The 16286-nt window shown below is 42.9% G+C and overlaps 1 long non-coding RNA gene across 1 annotated transcript in view; it reads left to right on the top strand.

The window, feature by feature from the left end:
* The window catches only part of LOC133211034 (uncharacterized), a 70855-nt gene extending 54937 nt beyond the window's left edge, over positions 1-15918 (top strand). Inside the window, exon 4 of the long non-coding RNA XR_009725080.1 lies at positions 15397-15918. This is a non-coding gene — a long non-coding RNA (uncharacterized LOC133211034). The remainder of the gene's footprint in view (positions 1-15396) is intronic.
* Positions 15919-16286: the final 368 nt, after the last annotated feature.

Genomic DNA, 16286 nt, shown 5'->3' with positions numbered 1-16286 from the left:
GTCCAGCCTCTCTAATACCACTAGTCAGCAGAAGTCAGTGCAGTGTCAAGCCTGGTGGCCTTTTTGGGAGAGACCTCCTGAGAGCAGGATGGACTCTATTCATTCCTGTTGCCCATAAGGACTCCCTACCCAGTCCTTGGAACTGCTTGTTCAGCAGCCATGCCAGATGAGCAAGCTTCCTTGCCTGGGGAACTTGAAGGGAGAATGTACGGGACCATTTTTAGCAGCTTTACTATGCTATGTTCCTTCCCCTTGCAGCACTGCCAACTGAGTACTTGGGCAGCATTGTGCCTGAAGGCATTTTTAATCCACTCCAGCTAAGATAAACCTCTGGGGCTTTTCTCCTTGGTATACAGGATCGCTGTGGGAACAGGCGGTTAAGAAAACAATATAAAACAAGCCATAGGAACTGCCATGGTAGGTCAGACAAAAGCCTTTCTGTTGCAAGGAAAGCAAAGATACAGGGAGACATACGGCAGTGTTTCTTGTGGTATGTGCTCTCATCTTTCTGGCCACTGGCCACTTAGGGACATTTGGTTCCTGTCATGCTGCAGCCTGCACCTCCTGGCACCACTTTGGTCACACATAACATTGTCATTACAGTGACTCCTGGGATTGCAAGGATGGATGAGAACTTGGCTGTGTCTACCAGCAGAAAGACTGTAGAAGGCAGTTTTGCCTGTGAGCTTGGCATGCAGGTGTCATTCTCTGCAGCAAGGAAAAGATGGGAAGACTCAGGGTTTAACAGAAAGAATAGACAAGTCATAGGAAACAGGAAAAAAAAGTATGTGATTAATTTTGCATCTGTTCTTACTTATGGACTACACTCTGTGTTGACTGGTTACCTCAGAATCAATATTCAAATTTAACACAAGGATTATTTCTAACTCCAGCCCGGTAAATATCAACTATCTGTTGCTCAAACTAGTAGGTAACAGTAGTTACTGTTTGTTGCTCAAACAGTAGGTAAGTTGCTAGGTTTAAGTGAATTCGTTAACCAGCGACAGTAAAAGCATTTACAGGACAGGAATCATGAGAGGAGGAGGGAATTAGACATCCCAAAGTGCAAGGGAACACACCCTGACATTTCACTAGTAGAAAAATTAGGCAACAGGACTATTAACTCCTGAACTGGTCTGTGTCCCCTCACCTTGGCCTCCCTGATTTTAAACTGGAAGAAGACTCCACTGAGCAGGCTGAAAACATCTGCTGCACAATAGGAATGTTTCCCTGCACGTCCACCCGCCTCCATTTTCCTGATTGCTAATTTTATCTGCATTAACTGGAAGTGGGGCTCTCTCTCAGGCAGTCTCTGCCCTTCAACACAGCTTTATGGGCAAAGCATCTGCACATTCTACATGCCCAGACATTTTGGTGTATGTCATGTGGTGGATGTGACTCTTAAGTCACTCAGCCTTTTGCCCATAATATATCCTTTGTGCTCAAGAGCATCCCACAGATCAAAATAGGTAGTCCCAGAGACATGGCCCTTTCCATAGTCTAAATGTTCTGTAGCATGCTTTTTTAATTAGACGGTAAAGAAAACAAAATGATTCCTTCCTTCTTGCTCATATGGTTCTCCTTAGAGCCACCTTCTTTCCACCATCCCTCCTCCTCTTCCTCCAAAACAAAGAAACATTCCTCGTTTTGCTCAAGACACCATTTCCAGGAGTGCTGCCTGCCTCCAGAAAGCCACACAGCCCCTCTCTTCCATATTTCAGACTAGCTGGGTGAAGCCTTTCAAATGGAATTTTTTCAGTGCAAAGAGCAGCATTTGTGTTGTTCCTTGTGCTTGCTGCTGCTAGTGGGCTTTGCAGGGTCCCCAAGAGCTGTGACAGCAAGCCAAAGCACTTAAAAGAGCCAGTGGTTTCATTTGCATCTTGCTACAAGTGTGACTGTACCAATTCTGAGTTGCTTCCTTTGTTTACTCTGCCACCCTAGCTGTGCTTCACAGGGCATTACCAAGAAGCTTTCTGCCAGATACACAAAGAGTTGCCATAATTTGCCTTTCTTAGGGCAGAAGTACAGCTGAAGATCCTGGCACAGAAATATAATGCTTCTCAGTTACCTTAGGTGGGCGCAGTGGCTCAGAGTTGGCTCCCCAGGTGATGTTGTTTCTCAATTAGATTTGATTAAAAATGAATGGTTTAAGATCACTTCCCCTGAGGAAACCCTGAGAGGTGAGATAGATGTGCTTGGGCTCAGCCTCATGCAAATGGATACGTGTCCTTTGATGCAGCTGGGAGCGGGGCAGGATGGCAGCACCATTCTTGCACCTCTGCTAGGATGCTGATCTGCTCAGCCAGGTAGGAGGAAAATCTCACGAAATGATGAGTTACGGGTCTCTCTGTGGCCAGAGATGCCACTCCTGACTTGGAGCGCTTGGATCTGGAGGCATATGGTCCAAAAGTAGGCTGAAAGAAATTTAGATCTGTGAGTGGGGTGGTTCAAGGCTTCCTGTGTGTAAGAAATAGACCTTGAATATGTTTGCACACAGAGGGAGTTATTCAGATGATGTCTCAGTCCACCTCCAGTTCTCCTTCTGGCTTGAATAGACAAGATCCTGAATTTCAACTGGTCAGATCAAAAGGGTAACTCCAGTCACATCATTGCAGCTGAGGGTTGAGTCATGCAAAACCAGGAGGAAACAGCAGAGCCAGATCTGTGCTGTAACAAGTTTTTTTCTTCATCTTGAAACACATTATTAGAGACTTGGGTGATGATGTAGTCTCCGTCTATAACTTTGGGGACTGCTATAATCTGCTATATACTGCTATAACCTCTTCTCCAAAAGCCACACATTTTGTCAGGTGCTGGCATTCCTTGTTAAACAGAAATTCCTCTGCTGCAGGATCTCTTGACAGGTTTTTGCTGCTAATAGGTCAGAAGTTGAGGAAACTTGCTTAAGTGCTTGTATTTCACATATAAGGTCTGTTCCCACTAAAACACCCCCTTGCTTTGTACAGAATAAAATATATGGAAATAAATGGGGATGCTAGTGGTGCAGGGAAAATCCTTTGAGTCAGGAAAATAAATTATTCATTTAATTTTCAAAGGATCTATATGAAGACGCGGTCTTTCCTAGAGACAAAGTGGTAATATGGAGTGTTCATTCAAAACGAAAATGGCTAACTTGCCAAAAGATTTTGATTAGCCAAAATTTTATGCTTGGAAATTTACATCATTTCTTAATCCCATTCCATAAAAATATACTGCCATACGTAAGTGTTTAACATCACATTTGTAGGAATTTGATCCAGTTTAACACATAGTAAATTAGTTACATGAAGGTTGCTTGCTTTATGCTACTCTGTCTGTTCCTAATACTCTGCCTGTCTAACATTCCATTCTGCCCATATGTTCCATCCCTGGCATATAACAATATAAACTCAAGATGAGAAGATGAGGACCACCCTGGAATATTCTGCCTTTACTCTTTCTTTCTTTTTATTTTATTAAGAATCCTGTATTTGGCTTCCAAGCAAATCAAGAAAAAAAAGAAGATTATAAGAATTCATTTGCAGATGGCACAAATATGTACCTGCATGGATGTGAAACGTGAGTCTCTTTGTGTGGAGTTACAAGGCTCATGGCATGTTTTCAGGGTCAGACCAGAGAGAAGAGCGATGAGTTTAATACAGCAATCCTGCCAGTCAGAAGTAGAGACAAGTTCCCCAGGTGATCAAAGTACATTTTAAACCAGCTGACTTAGGGAGCTAATATTAATTTGGGGGGGATTTGGGTCAGATATGAAAGGATTTAATCCCCATATAGCTAATCCTCCCAAGAGCTAATTTAAATAGAGACTGATCTGTCAATTACAGCATTGCTTCACTGCACAGTAGAACTTCTGAATTACTGAGGCTTAATTTAGCTTGAAAATTTGTTAAAGTACTCTGTTAGTAGTTCAAATAACGTGGAAGCAAACAACTGTTCAAGGGTGGATCTTGGTGGTGGTTTTGCATTTTTTGTTCAAATGTGACCAAAAATGCAGATTCAAGACAAGGACAATTATCTTTGAATTTGTCAATTTATAAAGCAAGCTTTTTAAGGTGGCTGAAATCTAGGTCTTCAGTATTTTCTCCTAAAATCGGTTTTTATTTGGAAATAAAATTTAGTTTTTATACCCAAGGAACGTGTTGAAGAGCCTACCACTCCCGGCACTCCCCAGATGAGGCATTGCAAGTCAGGCTGACCAAACCAATCTGTTTGACCAAAGACAAAACATTATGGCTATTAATTTCTACATGAAAACTTAGCATGTTTCATTTGAGGTCCCAACGCATTTGATTTGAGGGTTCACTCATCAGCCCCAAGTGCTTGTTATCTGTGCAGCTCTTCTCCAGGAGTGTGATGAGTCAAGTGTTGAGGAGAGACCTCAGTAAGAGCTGAGCTGTGGAACCAGCCGGAGAGATGGCAGAAAACATAATTCAGTTATGAAAAAATGTTGTCCTTACATCCAAATTTGGTTAAAATTCGTGACTTTTGAGTCGTGTTCCACACAACAAATGTTTTGTCAGACTCCATAGTGATAACGTAGCAGTGTTTTAATAGCATTAGAGAAGACAATGACATAAGCAACTGCCTCAAATTGCCAGAAGTTTTGCACTCACTAATAAATACAGCTCAGTGTTGGCTGATTAAATGTGGAAGTAATTTATCCAATTGAAATGCTCAGTCTTTTGCCAAGGTTTTTTTGTGTGTGTGTGTGCTGGATTGATCAAGAGTATGAGGCATGCTAAGATGAGAATCTTTGCTAGGTTTGGGATAGTATTTCTAGTTTCTGACCCCTGCTTGCTCCCCTAGTTTGCTGCCACTTGGCATAAGGACATTTCAGAATGAAATGAAGAAGAGCAGAGTGCAGGGTTTCTCAGCCTGTTGGTGTATTCCATCTTCTGAGTCCCTGTTTTCTGCTGGTTCTGCCTCACACTTTGTAGCATTGCTTTCTCTGAAAAAAAATTTGGCTGCCACGCTTCATTTCTCCTTGGTCAGCTTCAAGTTAGGCATTTATCAAATTCCCTTTCAAAGTGGTGTTAATGTTCCTGTCGATTTTAGTAACTGCTGGAGCAGATCTTTGTGCTATACTACCCCCTTTGTTTTATGTTGGCATGTTAGTCTGGGTGCTTGCAAAAAAGATTTTGAAGGATGCTTCCCCCTCTTTTGGTTTCTTTCCTGTGACCAGCTGCGAGTGCCCCATTGGCACCAAAATGTCTCAAACACATACCCAAAGCATTGCCCCATTATAGGGAACTTGGCTCTCCTGCCCCTCTGTCTGTGTAACAGAGAGGGGACCAAGGCACACAAGGCCCACTGAGCTCTTTAGGGAGAAATTGATGGAGGCACCATTTTTTTGCTGCTAATAGGAAGCAGCAGCTCTGCAATTGCCACAAGAAGGCCAGAAAAGCCATCAGCTGCCTTAGTATCCCAGTGAGTAAGATTACCAGGCAAAGCTAATGAACTTTTCTGTGTGACCCAGAGTAGCTGAACATTCTGCTCTCCACTAAGTGCATTGGAGCTTGACTATTGGGATGAGGCAGCTCTTCTCTGCCTAATTGGGGCACCAGGCCACTGTGCGTTGCCTCACAGGGCAGCACTCACACTGGGGCAGAACACACCTCTCCTTGGGGCCATCAGGAGTTTGATGGGAAGAGCACGCAGTACTCAAATTTGCTCCATGTGTCCCTCAGCTGAGTACACCCTTCTGGCCAAGTACTTGCTATTTGTGTACAAGAACATAAAATTTGCTGTGTCAGTCCTTTTCACCTCTTCCTCCTCCGTATTTATTTGTCTTTTCTGTAGTTTAATGCACTGTAGCCAGTTTAGTAAAATATAACAGTAAAGATCCAGGCTTGCCTGTGTTACAATCCATTGCTTTTACTTAGCACTAGAAAATTCCTGAGGCTGCTAGACAGGTAAAGGACAAAGTGGCTCTGAAGCCGAAGGTGTCATTCTGTATTATCCAATAATCTTTCAAGCTATTTTGCTAGACACAATTGCTGAAAACAGCACTGCTGGTAAACCCAGCAGTAATGTTTATACCAATGTAAAGCACTGCTAATGATGGACTCTGTTATATAGGAATAAACAAGGTTGGTTTTCTTTATTTGTTCCACTTCCTTTAGATAATTTGGGATCGGAGGTTAAGAGAAGCTCGGAACAGTACTTTCCCTTTAATCCTTAGACCTCTCAGCTGACTCTACACTTTGTTTTCATGCTGAAGGAGAAAAAATATTTTCCTGGCAGGTTAGGAATGATTTTTCCATTAATCTTTTCTTTTGGAGCCAAGATGCATTTTTTCACAGAGATCTGATGTGACATAATACTGTACCTGGAATTTCACACTAAAGGGAGTAGAAAAACATTCACACCACAGCAAGCACTCACAACTGGGCTACAAACCCTCCAGCAAAACCAAGAAGCCAAAAGAGCAATTTAAAAAGGGGACAGGAAGGGAATATTGGGCATAGTCATTTCCCATGGGGAGGAAAGCTCTGAAATGTCACGCTATGTATTAAACCTTTCAAAGATAAACTGATACAATATGGTATGTAGTGGCACAGGGCAACAGTTATCTTGCTTGAAAGTTATCTCATCAGTTTGAAATGCTATTAATTAAAAAAGCACATTGGGGAAAATCTCAAAGTGTAAATGTGAGGAGCAATAAAAATGTTTCAGATTAATGCAATTCAAAGCAGAACAGAAACTACTTCTGCAATTAAATACATATGCACATGATCTTGGATTTATGAAAGTTGATAGGATCCACCCATCTCCTTATTTTTGGTTTATCAGTGTTTTCTTTCAGCGTTTAAAGTGTTTTCTTCAAAGTCCAGCGCTGGAGCACCTCCAGGCAGTTTAATTGTCCAGATGTGGAGTGGATTTCCTAAACATTTGCAGCATGGGCAAGACATGGTGGGTTTTGCTTGGAAGCCAATGAAAAGAGGAGAAATATTTTCAAATTCTGACTTGGTTTTCAAAAGGACTTGCTGGAATGTATCTTGAAAAATTCCCAGGCCTCAACAGACAAGAACATCTGCCTCAATATGCATCTAATCATGGTTCTGTGCTGAATTTGCCTGTGGTTATCACAAGACACAGCCATTCCTGGGCTGGGTTTGTACCCATGGTAAAACACAGTAAACTAACTATTCAAAGGACTTCTATGTGAGTACTAGATGGCTGCATTTCTCCTTAAGCCTGATAGAGGTACTAGAAATCCCCAAACAGTACTGCAATGGGAGGTAGAGTCAAAAAAAGCTCCTTCTGACAAATATTTTTCCACCTTGAGGAAATGTCTTGGTTGCAATATGCCATAGCTAGTGCTTAACTGGAGTGGGGTTACCCAAGCTCTGCCTTGTCCTCCATGACAGTCAAATCTGTGGTCTTCCAAGAGCAAGCTAGGTGTAGTGCACTTCATGCTTTCATGCTGCACTGTTATTGCAGTATCCTTGCAGTGTCACTTCCCTGTAGGACAGCACCAGTAAAGGTAAATGTTGCTTATCTTTTTAACAGTGCTCTGGCGGCATCCGTCCTACTAGCAAGACTTATTTTGTGGAGAACAGTACTGACTAAAATGATATTCTGGAAATCTTCTAATCATAGGACCTGATTTTTTAAAATCAGTTTCAATTTTCAACTTTACATCAGTTCAGCTCCCAAATAAAGACTAGCGAGCCTTAGAAACTGTCTCTTCCATTTAGCCCTGATACTTGTGTAGTATCTGCTCAAACCACCATCATGCATTGCTTTGTTTAATGCTTCATTTAGCACTTTCAGGCCACAGGGCAGACCCAGCCTTGGTGTAAGTGAATACCACCCTCTGAAACATTATTTCTACCTGCAAATAACATACCTGAGCTTGGCCTGACATTTCTAGTGACTGTAGCTCATTTCCAGAGGTTTGGTCCACTGAGGCAGACAGGAGGGTGCAGGTGACTTCTCTGTGGGACAGCACTTAATATACTGGAGATAGTTGCTTATACAGAGCTGGCGTGAGACTGCTCAGGCATGTCACTGGCAGGTATCAAAGAAGGAACCTGGAACCCTGGTTACACAGGATACTCTTTCTATCATAATTACATTTTTTGAGCTATTCAGCCTTGACTGTACTGCAGAAGTACAGAAATTATTGGTCTGTGCTCAGTTGCCACTTATACAGGCAGCATTCTGCAGCAATGGCACTGAGGAAGGACTACCCGCCGTAACAGCTGCTCCTCTTTAAAATACCCACTGCTAGGTGGGGTGCTTGAGTTGTTAAAGGGCTGTGAGCTGTGTAACTGCAAGCCACCATTGCTGCTGTGTGCAGTGCCCTTATGTGAAGCTGGCCTATACAGAATGTGCATTGAGTCATAATCTTCATCTTATGCTCAAATCTTACATGCTGCTTCTCTCTCCTAAGAAACTCATGCTCACAGCAGGGATGCTGCTGGAAATGCTTTATCTGTATCACACAATGAAGGGGGCTCAACTAAGCTCCCCTGTCCACTCTAGTTAAGGGAAGCAGCCACTTCCTACATATGAGTAATGACAATGTTTTTCTCACATTAAAGTCTCTAATAAATCTCAGCCCTTATGCTGTATGCCCTGGGCTCCATGTAGTCTCACTATGCTTTATTTGTATGACTCTCTGCCGAACTATTTCTGAGAATTTTAAGTATGAAAACAAATAGAAAAGTTATATGTGAGGGAAAATCTACTGCCTGTGTTTGAAATCAGTTCCCAAATCTGTGGCTGACTAAACCTCACCCTGATGTTATTGTGTGGTTATGGGTTTTGGATGTTCTTCTTGCTGGAAGCAACAAAGCCAACATGAAGCCATTCTGCAGAATATCTGCTAAGGGAAAAAACAACTGTGTACCACTGCTGAATGCAAAAGTCAAAACAGAGGTGGGAGCCTCTTTTGGCAGAATCCATCTGGCTCCACCAGTGTTATAGCGGGTAAGAAAACGCTGGGGAACTTGCGTAACATTGCGGCCCAAAATAGGGCCATAACACACAAAAATACTAGGAAGCAAGACAAATATTCCTCAGTAGTCATTTTCCTCTCCCCCCTTCCGTCTGTCCTCTCTCCTTAAACCTTCCAATTTTCCTTTCCCTTGTAGCCTTACATCTCTTTTAGTCTAATTTTATTTTCCATGTGGGGAGAAAGCAAGTGATTTTGCTTTGTTCACTGAAAGAGCTGGTGCTCTGCTGGGAGTGATCAGGGAGCAGCCTGAGCAATGTGCTTGCATTGCTAGGTATTCTTATAAAGTTAATTGTAGGCTCTCTGGTTTCATAAGGATCTTTTAGTTAAGCTATAAAACAAAGGTTGTGTCTACTTTGATCCTTAAAAATCTTTCACCATGACCAGATCAAATGCCAATACTTATTTTCCGGGATCCTGTTGTAAATCGTTGTGTAGGGCTAATTGTGACAGTGTTACAAGCTACATTTGACCCCAGGAATGCCAACACTGCAGTTGCAGGTGACAAAATACCCAGTACATAAAATATGTCTGTTAATAAAATAGTGCTATGCTATCCGTGTCTGCATTAGCAACCCTCTAGCAAATGTACTCCTGCGCTGGGAAGGCGTAGTGGCCAGCAACAGGCACTCATGAAGTAAAGGACTTTTCTCCCATTTACATTTCTCCTTCAACCCTCTTCATAAAGGGGCTTTGATGCCATGCACTGCCTTCTCTAGCTACTTTCCTTTCAGCATTATGTCTGCTTCCAGATCCAATTTATCCATCCATGTTGACTGGCATCTCAGTACCTGTGCCCTGCCCTACAAGCCTGTAACTTCCCTGTGACCACAAGCTGGATTTATCCAGCTCTGACAAGCTGCTTTTGTCCTCGGAAGCTGGGTGACATTTCCTCACACCCCTGCAAGCCCTCTCCCTCCGCAGGTCCCAGAGGCTGAAAACACCTCTTGCAGGTCTGTGCCTGACTTTCCCTGGGCTGAGGGACACCCATCAGGGTCCTGGGCAGGAATTCAGGATTTTCTCTGGCAGCAGGCACAGATGTCTTAACACCACTTCCACATCTGAGTCCCTCCCCGTGTCAGAGCTGTTGTAAGTGCTTTTGAAACAACATATTTCAGCCCAGCGTCATGCCCACCACACTTGGGCCATGGGTGTCTCATCTTCTTTCTTCCCCCTTCCTAGTTCTGGCAGTATCCTTTGGCAGCTCCTATACATTCGTTGTTCTGAGATGAATTAATACAGATTGCTACAGGGAAAGTAGACAGTGAGCTATTATTCTAGTGGATCTTTTCTTTGCTCTGTTCAATTTGTCTAGTGGATGCAATCTGCTTTGGCACTCCCTTTCCACAACAAAAGCAACAGCCTTAATGCTCTGGCAATTTGCACTGCTCTCATTTCATAGCTACTGTTACTAACGGGCCTGGTGCTTTCAGTATTTGCTGACATGACTCTTCACTGTGGCAAGAAGCATTTGTGAAGATTTCAAGATACGCTTGTGAAAGTGTATCTTGAAATCATGTATGCAAGGTTTTAGTCAACGTTGATACCATCATTGTGCAGGAAGAGAGGCCAGCAAGACTGCAGGGAATAAAAGGGGAGTCTGAATGAATGAAATCAGGCTGGAATTTTGGTGTAGAGACCCCTGTTACACAAATTACCTCACAGTTTGGTTAGAAAATGAACTCCAGTGCAATTTACCTGTAATTTATGTAGGGGGTTTTATCTGCCTTACTTTTGATGAAAATATTATGCCATTGTTGCCAGAATGGCATGGTTGAAGGAGCTGAAATACTTAAGAGTAATTTGGGGCAGGATGACCCTTCAGGTGACTTCTTCATTTTAATTCACATACTCAGTTTAGAGATGAGAACATCTAGAGTTTCTTACCCCCAAAGACTTCTCAAACTGGGGCTGGGATCCTCGACTTCTTAAATTTAACACATGCTATTAGATGGAGTCTTCAATCTGCCCTCTAATTCTATGTTTTCCCCAAATACTAACTGCACATCCATTGAAGCTAAGGCTGTTTCTGTGTTGTTCCTGAAGTGCTTTTACTTTCTCTCTGTTTTTACAGGTTTGCAGTCTTTTTATACCCTCCTGATGGATTTATCTGCTTTAGTCTTCATTGCTTAGGTTCAAGGCTTCCTCTCTTTACCGAACTGTCAATTTGGTTATTTTTGTACATATGGTCATCACCTCAGCTACTAGTTGAGCTTGACACACAAACATGTACATATGTGTGCAGATGCACATGTGCACATATAGTCTAGAATATGCATCCAATGCCTGTGACTTTTGACCCTCACATCTCATTGATTGCCTGTTCTTGGCTGCAGTTCACCCCAGTTCAGCTAGTGGATTGTGCCCTGCTGGGAGACTCAAAGCAGCCTTCTCAGCTACTGTCCTCCAACAAGTTCCCTAGCAGGACTTCCAGATTTGCTGTACCTTCAGTAGCAGGGTTTAACTCCAGAAGGACAATCGTAAGACCCTGTGTTTCTTTTCTGTTCCAGAAAATGCCATTCACCGTGGCCCCTTTTCATTCTGTATTCAGCTCCGTCTGTTTAAAATGAGGCTTTGGGTTTAGGGTCTTCTACAAATGCATATCTGCTCCAACGTATGGAGGGTCTTTGCCTGGCTTCCCAAACAAACTTCACAATAGGGATGGCTTTCTTTAGGTATATGTTACCTAAAGAACATAGGTACCTCCTGTGTTCTACCTGCTTAGTACTTGCATCTGAAGGAGCCCACCTCAAAAAAGTGCTATTCCAGGCCATTTCTCCCCAAACTTACAGGCATATGCTGTATTGCAAATCTGGGTGTACCACAATGTGAAGTGGATATGACCCTGTGGCAAACCCTATATTGGTTGTAGCAAGCCCCACGTCCTGCAAGGCTGTTACGCTTTCCAGGCTATCTGCTTACAAATCATAGCTTGATATCATGCCAAGGCTATTCAGCAGGCAGCTAAAAGGTCTGTGTGCTGGTCTGTATGAAGACCAGGTGACTTTCAAGGCAACCTCTTTTCCAGGCTTTGCATATCACCTGGGAGGCAGCTGATATTTGTAGTCTTCAGCCTTCTTAAAAGGCCTCCCCATCCTTTGTTTCATAAATTTAAGCCCTTCCCATGAGCTTTTTCCAGGCTGAGTGCTTCGTAACACCTCACACACAGGGCTCACAACCCTATATGAGTCAGTTCCAATGGCCTCTGCTCTCTTTTAAGTGGGTCAGCTCCCACATCTCCCCCGGCATCAGCTGTATGAAATAAATAGATACTACAGACACAGCAAAGTATGAATGCTCAAGTAATGATACTATATACTTCCCTCACTCTGAAGTTCTTTCCAGGGTCTCTTATATTCTAGCTTGAATTTGATTGAATATAATTGGATGTGTCATTTGCTCATACATACTTATCCTAGGGAAACAGCAGCTGATACACATTCAAAGGGCTGTGAAGACCACTCCAAATGCCTGGGAGTTAGGCATTCGACATCTCTGCGGGTCTGGACCACGAGGAGTGTAACACAGAGTTAATAGCAGGCAATCCCTATCGCATCACCCCGAAGATGGTGTGGTGCGGTGCCAAAAAGGTTCATTCACCTCACAGCCATTGAGGAAATATATTAAATGCTAGTGCCTGAGAGGATTTAGGGCCTCCTAAGTGTTGGGGAGCCGGTACTGGGGACTTCTCCCGGTGCTGGACTACGCAGCCCGTGAGCGGCCGGACAGACTCCGTTCTGCTGCCCCCCTCTGCTGTTCAGCGCAGCAAACAGCACGCTCTTCTCCCAATTCCCAGAGTGTTTCCTGTTTAGATGGTTTGCTTCTTTCTTTGGCCAGGTCTGGGAGGGGGAGCGGCAGAGGGAGCCTAGCTGCAGCTCGGTGTGTTTATTGTGCTTGGCAGCTGGCTGCAACTGAGAAAGGAAATAATGGCGATTTCCTGCTCACGGTAATTCTCCTTTTTGACCTCTTTATAGATAAGGAAGAGAAAAAGATAATTTGCTGGAAAAGCAAAATGAATGGCACACAAAACCCAAATTGTGGCAGGGGAGATACTAGCTACATGTGCAGCATGTGGAGATGGGGTGAGGCAGAGAAGCTTTAGAGGTTTAGAGTCAAGGTCGAATGAAGGCTGTGGTTCAGTTCAGATTTGAAAATATTAACACATTCTCACATCTTGCTTTTTCAGGATGTCAGTTCCTTATTAAATGAGAATTTCACATTAAGGCCTTTGTGGGTTTAGATTGGACTGCAACTAAAAAGAATTCACATGCAAGTCTTCTTCCCTCTCCTCCTAAAAATCTCTTTCAAATGGTTTGGCTTTGAGATTTTGGATTCCAGTTTAATTCAAATACCAAGCAGAATAAAGGAAAAGGCACTGCAACATTAGATAATTATAAATGATAAAGTGGCACCCTTGGAATTTTTAAGCTTGCCAGTTTAAGCAACCGATACCATCATCTAGATTGTATTGACTTGTTTTTCTTTCTTCAAATTAAAACCTGATGCCAAGTCATTCTTGCTGTTTAAAAAAAGAAAAAAGAAAAAAAAAGAAAGAAACAAACAAAATATCCACCCATTTTGCTCTGTGGTCCTGATACAAACAAACAAACCACACAGCTTGGAAAGAAGGCAGGCTTTGCTTGCTATCTTCATCTTGTTCTCTCGTTTTGCTGGATCAGCCATGGATTCCTGCATTTTTCTAAAGCCTGGCTAGCACGTGCAAGTTCTGCACAATGGGCCAGTATTTCTGCAATTCCTGACTACCTCCGCTCCTCCTTTGTTTTGTCAGGAGTAACGCCAAGAAACTTGGAAGGGGCTCAGATGTAAGAAGTTGGTACATCCTCTGGATTAAACCCCTTCAGGAGGCCTGTAAACAATGTGATGGCATTTTCTCTGCACACCCATAAATGTCTAAGACAGTGAGGGTTGCAAAGGCCAGGGCAGTCTGACGTTTGTGCGTGAAAAGCAGTGGCATTCCCATCCTGAGCAAATAAATAGGGAGAACTGAAGGGTCTCCTTCTCTGGCTGCTGAGTCAACTGATGAAGTGCAGGATGTTAATTTTCTGTGTTCTTTTGTGGCTATCTGCTCCATTTACTATTTTATCCAGGACAAAGGTTAAAAACGGGCCCTAAGATTGCAGGAGGAGCTGTGGAAGGACATGGATTTCCTTTTGGATCATCACACTGAGGGGCGTTCTTCACAGAGAGAAAGAAGCTGATTTCAGCCTCCTCTAATCCCTGCATTAGACTCCCATTCAAAACTAAAATGGCTGCACCATGACTTAATTTAACTCCTTCAGAAACAGATCAAATTCAAGAAGTTTAACTCCAGATCGGAGCATGCCCATGGGAGTTCAGTGTGGTTAAATGAATCCTCTGCAATTTCACATCTTTGACAAATTTGGAAGGATTTTCCCATATATCCTGACATCCATAAACCTCAGTCTAGGGATCTAGGGAGCATTTTGCTTCTTGAGGGAGCAGGAGGACTTTCCAACACGTACGTTTAATGTGAACAATCAATAAAGCAAAGAATTAATAACAATATGGCCACAGGCTGTAAGCAGTGGAGTAATGTATGTTGTACTCCCAGGCTTCAGGTATTCCATAATTCATTACTCGGAGTGAAGATCAGACTCAGATTTGTTCTTTGAACACAGATCGCTGGAAGCAGTGTGAGCAGTGATTGCCAGGCCTCTATTAATTAACGTGGGTTGCATCTTGTCTTTGTGACAAGTTGCAGTCAGCATAATGTCAAAAACCATGCCTGCTGACTGCACATATTGAAAAGGGAGGGGGCACCCTCCCCTTCCTTCTCAAATCATAACGCTGCCTCTAAGTCAATATAGCAGGGATTGCTTTCATTTGTTTTCGAGCTTCTGAGTTTCCTGTATTCAAGCTTTTCTCAATTGCAGATCAAAAGAGAGAGATGTCCAGTAAAAACTTTGTGATCCCATGATTTGAAGAGCAGGAGCTTTAAGTAAATCGCCACATTTTCATGTGAAAATTGCAATTCTGGGGCTGCCTGCATTCCAAACAAGCCTGCCTGAAGTATTTCATTTAGATAGGTTATCATTCGTGATTATCTGCCTAGCACTGACAGGAGCTGTAAAACCCCCAGAAATGGTGGCATTTCCATTTATTCCCGTGTTCAGCTTGTAGAACATACTCATGACATGAAAATACCATAGAAATGCAAGGTAATTATTATCATTATGTAACTCCTTAGCATTTGGGAGCAGAATTAACAATTTGAGTAGCGCCTATAAGAAAACCAGAATACATTTCAGTAAGCCTGTCATTTTTGATCTCTTAAGTAATCTTAAATAAAATTGCACTGGCTTAGTCAGTGGGGAAAAAAATAGCAAGTTCTTATAATCTTCCCTGTGATGATAATACATGTATTCCTTCATTTAAATAAAATCTCTGAACAGCACCTGGAATTTTATGGAGAAATCCTGCACTGGGGATTTGAATGCAGCATGCTTGCATATGAAATGTCAGAATTGCAAGGACAAGGACAGCAGTGAAATTTAAAAGGTGACAGATAAGACAGATGGCTGAGCAGAAGTGGTCTGCATTGCCATGGAGAAAAGCCTGATGCCATCCTCAGCAATCAGTGCTCAAGCTTGCAAGAGTCTGGCTGCTATGGAAGCATCCGAGCCAACCCTGGGTGTTGCAATATGCCAGTTTTCCCAGAAACAGATTGATGTACAATGTGTACGATTTTTTATTTTCTTGAGGGAGGAGGGGAGAACTATCTATGGATTTGGGGCTGTGATTTGGCTTTGGATTTTGTCTTATCAATGCATTTATTGACACCTCAGAAGATTTCTTTGAAATAGAGATGATATTGTGCATATTAGCATATCCTTCTTGGAAATTACTCCTGCTTTTTTCCCCACAGGGAAAGCAGAAAACCACTGTTTGTACAGAATATACTGATTTCTACTCACTGTTCTGTGTTTAATCTGTGAGAAAGGTCCTGTGTTCCTCTCTTGAGACTGCTAACAGTGTTGACCTCTGCTTTTCGAGCAGTTTCATCACCTTTTGCAGGCTTGCCTTTGCAAGGAGACCTGCACTCCTGAGTGGTCCATGCAACACCCAGTTAGAGCTGATGCCCACACTGTGAAGAGGTTTTTGTGGGCTGGGCTCAAAGCTGTGTCTGATTATAACTGGGACTGGGAGGGAAGCAGTCTGGGAGCCCAGACGTCAGGGTTTGCAGTAATTGCTGAGCAATACAGGGAACCAGGATTGAAAGAAAGTGAGAATACTCCCTGAAAGGAAGTGTGAAAGCTTTCTGCCTCCCAGGGCTGAAATTCTC

The sequence above is a fragment of the Neopsephotus bourkii genome, unplaced genomic scaffold (assembly GCF_033783945.1).
Source record: "Neopsephotus bourkii isolate Nb327-2 ecotype Australia unplaced genomic scaffold, CSIRO-AGI_Nbou_v1 NB_549, whole genome shotgun sequence".
In the NCBI taxonomy this organism is placed as follows: domain Eukaryota; kingdom Metazoa; phylum Chordata; class Aves; order Psittaciformes; family Psittacidae; genus Neopsephotus; species Neopsephotus bourkii.
The sequence above is the reverse complement of the archived record's forward strand: the minus strand, read 5'-3'. Positions and strand labels throughout refer to the sequence as shown.